The sequence below is a fragment of the Hylaeus anthracinus genome, unplaced genomic scaffold (genome assembly GCF_026225885.1).
Source record: "Hylaeus anthracinus isolate JK02 unplaced genomic scaffold, UHH_iyHylAnth1.0_haploid 26169, whole genome shotgun sequence".
Classification (NCBI taxonomy): Eukaryota; Metazoa; Arthropoda; class Insecta; order Hymenoptera; family Colletidae; genus Hylaeus; species Hylaeus anthracinus.
Genome location: NW_026534961.1, coordinates 1 through 8,971, shown reverse-complemented (window position 1 = coordinate 8,971; position 8,971 = coordinate 1). Strand labels below are relative to the sequence as shown.

The 8,971-nt window shown below is 45.0% G+C and overlaps 1 long non-coding RNA gene across 1 annotated transcript; it reads right to left on the bottom strand.

The window, feature by feature from the left end:
• Nucleotides 1–21: 21 nt before the first annotated feature.
• On the bottom strand, nucleotides 22–8,957 carry LOC128893187 (uncharacterized). Its single transcript, XR_008461266.1, has 2 exons — nucleotides 3,898–8,957; nucleotides 22–3,820 (listed from the first exon to the last, which is right to left on the bottom strand). It is a non-coding gene; the product is annotated as an uncharacterized LOC128893187 (long non-coding RNA).
• Between the last annotated feature and the right edge of the window lie 14 nt (nucleotides 8,958–8,971).

Below are 8,971 nucleotides of genomic sequence, written 5' to 3'. Positions count from 1 at the left end.
TGTTCTCTCGCCTATTTACTATTTATTCTTCACATTTTTTTTTTTTTCTTTTACCTCATTTTAACCGCGATAAAAATTTAAAATACTCGTATTACACGTAAGTATTTTTGACCCTGTTTTCGTAAAGGCTTTTCAACATAAGTCGTTATCGGCCGAGGAAGATAAAAAGGAAAGACGTGTCGATGACGAAGAAGAGAAGGAACGGTCGAAGTATACACACATATAGCCGTGATCGGATCGGTTTTTGGTGCAGATTGTGCAAAGGAAAACGTGGAAGGGGAACATGGTCTCTCGTGTCACGTGCTTCGTCCTCCGCGCGCAGCTACGGTGATTCCAACGACGAACCGATCGCTGCAAAGGACCAACGAAGAAAATTACATGGCGATGCGAAACGATCCGCGATACTAAGTCACGAGTAACTCAATTTTAAATGCGCCGCTACCCAAACTATTCTTTCATTGTTTCCTCTTGATATTACACGAAACTGTAGTCGAAACTGTAAGAATCCTCCGCGCGGTACGTTGTGTCCACGGACACCTGAATGTGATATGTCGTTATCGGAAGCCTCCAACAATTTGACCAGATCAATGAAAGATACATTTAAGTGTCCAGAAATTATTCACGGAAGTCTTAAGGTCTCGAGTCTCTAATAGCCGTCGCCTACGATCAATTCAAAGAGGAGGTTAATTATAGTAATACTTGTAAATCGTATAAAATACTCGCGCGGAACAATTCTGTCAACATTTACCGTGATCGCCGTACTCTTCCGATCTTGTGCGACATTTGCGACGCTCCAGTGAACGCTTGTAGTCGGCTCGGACTCAGTCGGTTGTTCAACGTCACCTAAAACACTTTTACTTTAAACTTGCAAGAAGTGTCAGCCATTCTGAATGCAGTCTTGGTTTCTCTTTCTACATCCATCCTAATTTGTTTGCCTTTCTTCCTGGCACTTCGCTTCTTTATCAGCTACTTTCACTGTTTCCTAGGCTGATATCCTGCATCTTTCGTCTCGAGGTAAATAGATGAGTTGCCCACGGTCTGATTACAGCGTTCACAAAGCTTGATATGCAACATCGTACGACGAGCACCTGCGATCACAACTTATCCATTCCTGATCTTTCTCCCAGCCTATCGCGGATCGTCGAAACGCATTCGCCCAGCTTCTGCGTCGATCGCGAACAGTTGTGCAGCTACCGAAGAAGACGTAAGAGAAGAACGAAAGGGAAGACAGAAGGGGGGGGGGGGGGTATCGGGGATTCGCATCGATGGGAGAAGATACGTTTAGCTCGGTTCTCGTAAACGGAAGCGCGCTACCCCGTTATCGTCGCTGGATAACGCGAGACGACATTTCGAGTGGATGACTGGAGTTCCCAATATTCGCAAGGTCAGACTTTCGTATTTTTACATAATCCCTGTCTCTTGCGCCCGACAAGGGCACGTCACTAATTCGGGTAGGATCTGAACTGCCGTAGAAAACGAAATTCCACTTCGTCGACGCGTCGTGCGTCCGAAACGTCCACTTACAGAGTCGCCTCTGACACTTCGGCCATCGGGTCAAACGTAACTTCCACTTCTCCGTTTATTTATCTCTCCTAACGCTCGAACTCGCGAGCGACGTCGATTTGGCACATATGTCCGACTCTCCTGGTGATACGAGCTTGGAAACTTGGCAACAAAGCGGAGAAAACTCGAGGTACCTAATCGAGGATCCTCTGGCAATCCGCGAGACCGCTTGACCCTGTTACGGGTTTTTTTTTTCGAGCCATTTGCGTGGAGTTGTTGGACTCGCCCTCATCTCCACGAGGATTCGACGGTGTCGAGTGTGTCTCTGCTTCGACCCAGAAAGCGGACATTTCGCGAACGATGCTGGCCAACGTTTCCTTCCGTCGCTCGTTTGCCGGCTTCTCGTCACTGCTCGGACCAAGCCTGCGGTTATCGTTCCACAGGTGAACAAAGCGCGTGGACCGAAGGCTGGCAAGCAGGGCACGGCAACGAGGGAGAAACGACAGAACAGAGCCTACCTATACTCGAAACAGCTGCAGCGGTGGAGGTGTAACGACGATTTGGCACACGTGTTTATTATTCAGTCCGCGTATTATCTAAGCTTGGCACAAGGTTGAGCCGCTCGCTGAACAATCTCCACGATCCTCAAATTTTTCTTCTCGTACTCTCTTTTTTTTTTTTTTGTTATTTTTTCGTTTGTATTTTTTTGGCACACATAAAGAGGAAAACAATGAAAAACTCGCGCGCATCCATGCATCTCTGCCATCCAGCATCTTGCGTGTCTCGCTTACTCGAAGTTCTCTTTAGTCCTTCGCATTATTATCGTTTGTTTGTTTTTTTGTTTTTTCTTTTTATAAATACAACGTTATTTCTTCCATTTCTCTCTTTCTCTCTCGCTCTCAATCGTTACAGAAAAATATGCCATTGAGAATCTTGGCCAAACGCTCGATCGCGCTCGACCATTTTGTTCCACGCGCCCTTCAGACGAGAGATAGAAAGGTGTTGCCCTTAATTCAGCGCCCCGCCAAAGTAGAGCGCGTGTTTCAATATCCTATAAAAACTAAGTTATTTCTTAGCTGATTGCCTTGCGTTACGGTAAGGTTGGGCACCTGACGACGATCCGTCACGAACGGGGGTTTCATCGTTCGAGGATGCGTCCATCGACAACTTGGCCGCCATTCTGGGACACTAGAACCGTCTGGTCGCTTCGTGTACTTTAGATTTCTTCGCTGGACTATGCTCCTCAAACGTGAATCGAGCTGATCCGGTGCTGATATTAATACTGATTAATTCCTACGTGTACTGTTCGAAACAAGTGGAGGATCTTCAGCTTCTTCGATTAATTCGAGCATGTCCATGAACGTTGGCTGATCAACTCTCTGCTATGGAGGCGGATTCTTTGGATCTGGAATGCTCCCACTCACATATGGATTATTACATCTTGAAATGAAAATCTTCGTGCTCTGTGAATGATATATTACTGTAATTCAGGATTGCAATGTCTTCTTGGTTCTGTACAAATAATACACGATCCCCAATTGCTCTGAACAGTACGTATCGCTACTTCGTTCCAATCTTCTTATTCCCATATTGGCAACGTTTCTTCTTTATCGTCTTGTTCTCTATCGTGGTCTAGAAATTGGCGATTGCTTTCGCGACGAATCCCCGCCAGGACCCGCGCAGTAAGGATAAGGCCCCTGCACTAACAGATTGCTCTACGCCACAACGATACGATCGCGTTGCTATCGACGTTGACGCGCGCAACGTCCTCGTTTCTCAATAAATTTCGTTCGAGGGCAAGTGACAAGACGAAAGGGGGAGGGTGGGAACGATCAGATCGACGTTTTCTAGTTGGACTTCCTGTAGGGAACCCCCAGTTTCGTTGGCTACGGGAAAGCCAAAAATGCTCGACGCACGGATACCATTCTTTCTCGAATCGAGCTGCTCGTACATGTTGTGTATACGAAGAAGGTGGCGAGGGGCTTCGTACTCAAGTCTGATGTACTCAAGAAACAACTCAAGAGGTCTTCAAGAATCTTGGATAAGACTCTAGTACTCAGTACTCGAAGCTTCAGGTCCTCTCAAATTCAATTAACGATGTTATATCAGCAAATAAAGTTTCAGAAAACTTGGTGATCTCTTCAAATCTTAGATCCGCATCAATTGTATATTAGCACACAAGCCTGCAGATTGTTTCAAGCTTGGATGACATGGTACGAGCATGTAGTCGACATGGAGCTCCGGAGGTCCTTTTAGGTGGATGGACTTGTACCGTGTGTACCATCAAGCAAAGGTCCAGGTGATCAAATGTCCCTTACTGCAACAGGATGTATACAAAGTCTTAAGTTCTTTCAAAACTCGGCCTAGTTACAAAGTTGTAGGTTCGTTAGAGACCTGGACGAGTCGAGATCCTTTTCGACTCCCGGATGACATTGCACAGCTGGAGGAACCTTGATATTCCCGAAGTCCAAGTTGCTCCAAGCGTCCCTTGACGTCTCCTCTCCCACTTTCGCTCACACACGTCGCTTGTTCTTCAAAACACTGTTCTTCCACATTGTAATTCGAGTAATACCACGAAGTTCACGTGGCGCGTACCCGCGAGACGTCCCCTTTCGTCAGCCGAACCCTCTGACGCGGCTCCCTTCACCGTTAATACCAAAATTACACTTGACAGACGACGCCTTAGTGGCTACTAGACACTACCAAGACTCGACTGATCGAAGGTATCTACGTGTTAGAGATGTCCCGACGAAGTATACAATTAATCATCTATTTGAGAGTGACAATACACGCCGAATAAATATGAGCTTGCTTATCGGAGCAAAAGAGAGGTTAATTATTCGTAGCCTAGTCATATGTGTCACCGGATATGCTTCTGGAGTATATCAGGCGCGACGATGGTTTCTGGTCGCGCGACGAGAGAGGAAATTCAGTGGTTTGGGAGGAGGATGGAAACGATAACCGGGTCGAGGGGGGGTGGGGACGAATTACGGGGGAAACCATCGAGGGCCTTGGGTTCGATTGGATTTGGTTTGGTCGAAGCTCGGTGGACAGTGGCGATGCACTCGATGGATATAGACACCCGCGACAACAGACGAGAAGAAATGAAAAATGCTCGCACCGACCACCGTTCTCCGCCGTGGAATAAAATCAAAGTTACCAGGGGACTTTGGAAACGCAGGGTTGTTCTCGATCCGTCCACTCTCGAGGGTGGACGGTGCGCTCTCCTCTGTCGACTCGCCGTTAACCCTTTCGGTGCTACCGTTCCGGATGGACGCCCACAGATGGTCGCTGAGCGTTTGTAAGCGGTCCCGGTACCGAAAGGGTTGCGCGATAGATTAACCTTTTGCATTTCTGTGTCGAGCGAGACTCGACAGAACTCTGCTAAAATCAGAAAATCTGTATCGCAAAGGGTTAAAAGGACATTAAATTCTGGTCCAGATCAATTAAGCGAAACTTCTGATCCAAGGCAGAGTGACTCGATCGAGGAGAGCACTATGGTGGTGTATGTGTGTGTGTGTGTATGTTTGTGTTTGTCTACGTAAACGCGCGCGGCAATCGCCTCCCGATTGAGTCCTCCTTAAAGGAAGCGTTCTCCCATGGATCTACACTGTCCTAATGCAAGGATAGCTATATTCAGACTCGCGTAATGCCTCTCGACGATCGAGGAGGATTACACGCACGCGCGCACGTACTTGATTCGCCATTTTGGGGGAAAACGAAAACGTAAAGCCTCTTAAGTCACCCCTATGAAACGCGTTCGCTTCTATTATTCATTCTTTTCTCTCTCTTCGCAGTTTTCTTCTCTGGCACGCGATGTGTCTCTTCTCTCTCTCTCTCCTATTCTGTTCGTCTCTCGTTTCCACCCCTTTTTTTTTTCCATTTCTTTCACAGTCTCTCATCGCACACGCGCGCAAACACACACATACACACGGACGCACACACGCGATGCGCGAACACCAAGTGCTCCATTTCTCTCCTTTTTCCCCCCCCCCCATTCTTTTATCTCATGCGATGCGCCTTAAAAATTGTCCTTAACTACTTACTAATAATCGATTCTAATCACAGCAATTATTTATTGTTGATATACACAATCATACAGCGTCTCTCACTAATTATTTCGATATAACTTACGTGTGTGAGTGTGTGTCTCTTTTTTGTTTTTTTTCTCTTTCTCTCATTTTCATAGACAGATGCTATAATTATGTTGGATAACCGTTTGTTTTTTTTTTTCTCGCTCGAAGAACGATGCCGTCGTTTGTCGTTCGGTGACCGTCGCACCGTCTACGTTCCACTTATTTTTTTCTCTCTCTTTTCTGTTTTTTTTTATTTCTTTTCTTTCGCGTGTACTTCACGATACGTCGTTCATTTCGACGATATACGAAGAATAGCGTGTTAGGTTGGATGGTTGGGGTGGACAAGGGGATCTGCGAATGAAGAACGGGACGACGAAAGGGCGAAGAGCCGATGGTTGATGACGAAGACGAAGAGGACAACGTGAAGATCCTGGAGGGGGATGACGGTGGCGGACAGTGTACTGGTGGTAGTTTTTTTTTTTGAGTCTTTTTTCCTTTTGTATCATTTTTTTTTTTGTTTGGTTGGCCGTGGCTCTTGGATAGGTGAAAAAAGAGACAAAATGTTTCGTCGAATAAACACGCCAATTGCATACAATTTTTCATCGTCGCAATCATTAAAAATTATTATAAATAATAACAGTAAAAATAAGTTAATGCTTAACTTAGCGTATGTATATACATATATATGGATAATATATATGCATATGAAAAAACGAATCTCTGTCTCTATTTCGCTCAGTGTTATCTAACAAATTCGTAAAAAAAAAACACACTAGATAATATACGTATATATATAGGAATAGAAACGCAGCGTTTCTACGTATATAAATATATACCATGATTAATTTGTTGTTTACTCGCGAAACAGGCATCGGCTATTCGTTTCGATTAAAAGTTCATCCGCGCAAACGACGAAGCAAAAATGAAAAAAAAAATTAATAATAATAATAATAATAATAATAATAATAATAAAGAATAACATGACAATAATTTGAAGTTGCACGATGATCTCAGACGCGCGATAAATATCTCTAAAAAATTGTTCGCTGATCGACAATGAGACGATCTCCCGAGAACAGTGAACGAAAGGATCCGAGAGGAATCAATAAATATGTACAACGAGAAACGATATATATATATATATGTATATATATTTACAGAAATCGAATCGCATAGAAGATTGCGATAATTTTGAGCGAACTTAACGAGACGAAGCGTCGATCACAGTAGTGCTACGAGATTGAGATTTAAAAAAAAAAAAAAAAAAAAATAAATCAAACGTGACGTATTGCACGCTTCGTCTATTCGAACAAATACAAACAAAGAAATGAAAAGCAACGACAACGCGAGGTGGCCTTTTCGCTAATGTTAGAAGATAAGAAAGGAAACGAAGAAGATAACGAGACGCGACAAAACATAGAAATTTCGACAAGAAAAAGGACAACACGGATCGTCCAGGACGAGGAACTTCGAGAGATGTACGACAGGAAGCACGGAAAGCTCGCGAACACTAATTCGAACGCGATACTTTATTTTCCATCAGAATTTCGCGTATCTTTGGCACACGGATTGGAAGCGGTCGACGCGGAATACCGTTGGCGAAATACAGTCATGCGTGACGTCGCCGAATTACATTTTTCTCGAACTAGCGCCTAAAAACAGTCTTCGGGCGTGAACCGAGCGCCACGAAAGTCTCGGCGCGTTACTTAGCGTATTTTTCGTGGCGTTCAGTTCCGCTCTGAACCGAACCTGAACGTAAACGACGCGCATTATCGCCGCGCTACAACAGCAATGCGATAATCGAAAAATCCAAGATCGTCTCTCTCGAGCCAGAGTTAAGCTCGCGATCACTAAGAAGACACTGAATTTACCCTGCAACGAATACACCGAAAAATGTCCGATTAGCTCAGTGTCGTCGAAGCAAACATACGTCCTTCAGCTACGAGTCGATCGCGCCCCCTCGCGAGAGGAAGCACGGATGGGTGGTAGCAGAAGAAGAGCGGAGGAGGATGAAGATGAAGTAGAGGATGAAGAAGAACGCCACCAGATCGAAGCTGGGCGTATTGAGCTTGCACCTTTTTCATCGCGATTTGTCTCCTCTAACTGTTTCGTTATATATATTTTTTTTTTTTTCACTGGTTTCTTTAATCGTATAATAAATATATATATATACATATATTACGTATATGTAATATATATATCGTTATTTATATTCCACATAATAATTTGCTTTGTTCCTTCAACAGAAGAGCGCGTTCATCGGCGACTCGACGAGTTCGTTTCGCGACAGGCTCGTCGAGGGCGACGGCGTAACACGCGCGTTAAACGCACCGCGGCCATTGGAAGGCCATCGTCCAGCCGCGGCTCGCTTCCAGAAAAGAAAACCTCTTTCTTTTTGCCGTGAAATTTGGAAATCGAGCCTCGCATGCAAAAATTCTACGGAACTACGTAATTACCGCGCGCGGTCAATTGTCACTCCTCGGTGTTCCGCGGATGCGCACGCGCGACCATGTTCCTCGACAGGGGAATCCGCGTTCCCTCCCGCCAGAGGAAGCTCTCCGAAGGGTCCCCCGGGCGCCATCTCGTTCTACGAAAGGTGGAGAGCAAAGAATTAAACACCATTGGAATTTCACTGCATTTAGCGAAGAGAAAAGATAAAAATTCAAGCTTAAACGCAACTGTCCCGACTCCGAAGCGCCGAGGGACCAAGCACGGCGGCATGGTCCAGCGCGGCGACGGAACACCATCGATAGAAAAAAGCTAAGAACCGGCCTAATATAGTATTCAGCGTCCTTGTTCACACATTCATGATTAATAATCGTTATAATAATTCTCTCGTATTTCTCTCCCGTCTCGTATCATTTTGTTTTTCTCGTTTAAATATAAAAATGAAAACTAACGTATCTTTGGCTTGTTCCCTTTACCAATCGGCAGCAACCCCGGCCGGGCTGCGGCGTGCATCGTTTTTTTTTTTTTTTTGTTTGTTTGTTTGTTTGTTTGTTTAAATATCTTTTGTACAAGTTTTGTACACTCGAGTATATGTCCGTGTACGCGCGTGCGTGCCTTCTTCGTCTCAACTCGCGTGTTAAGCGCGCGTGCTCATGTTAAATCCCTTCTTCCTGCGTTTGCCTCGTATGTACACCTCTCATTGTTTTTCTTTTTCTTTTTCTCCTTTTATCGAGAGCGCGCGCACAAGTTTCAATATCCTAATTGTATGTATGTGTGGGTGTGCGTGTCAAGTGTAAATGTATGTAAGCGTTCGTGTGTCGTACGGTACCATTCCCTACGCAGACATTCGAATCTGCGTACCGACATCTTTCCAGTGTAACGTGTATGGATCTGTGCGTGTGTGTGTGTGTGTGTGTGTGTGTGTGTGTGTGTGTGTGTGTGTG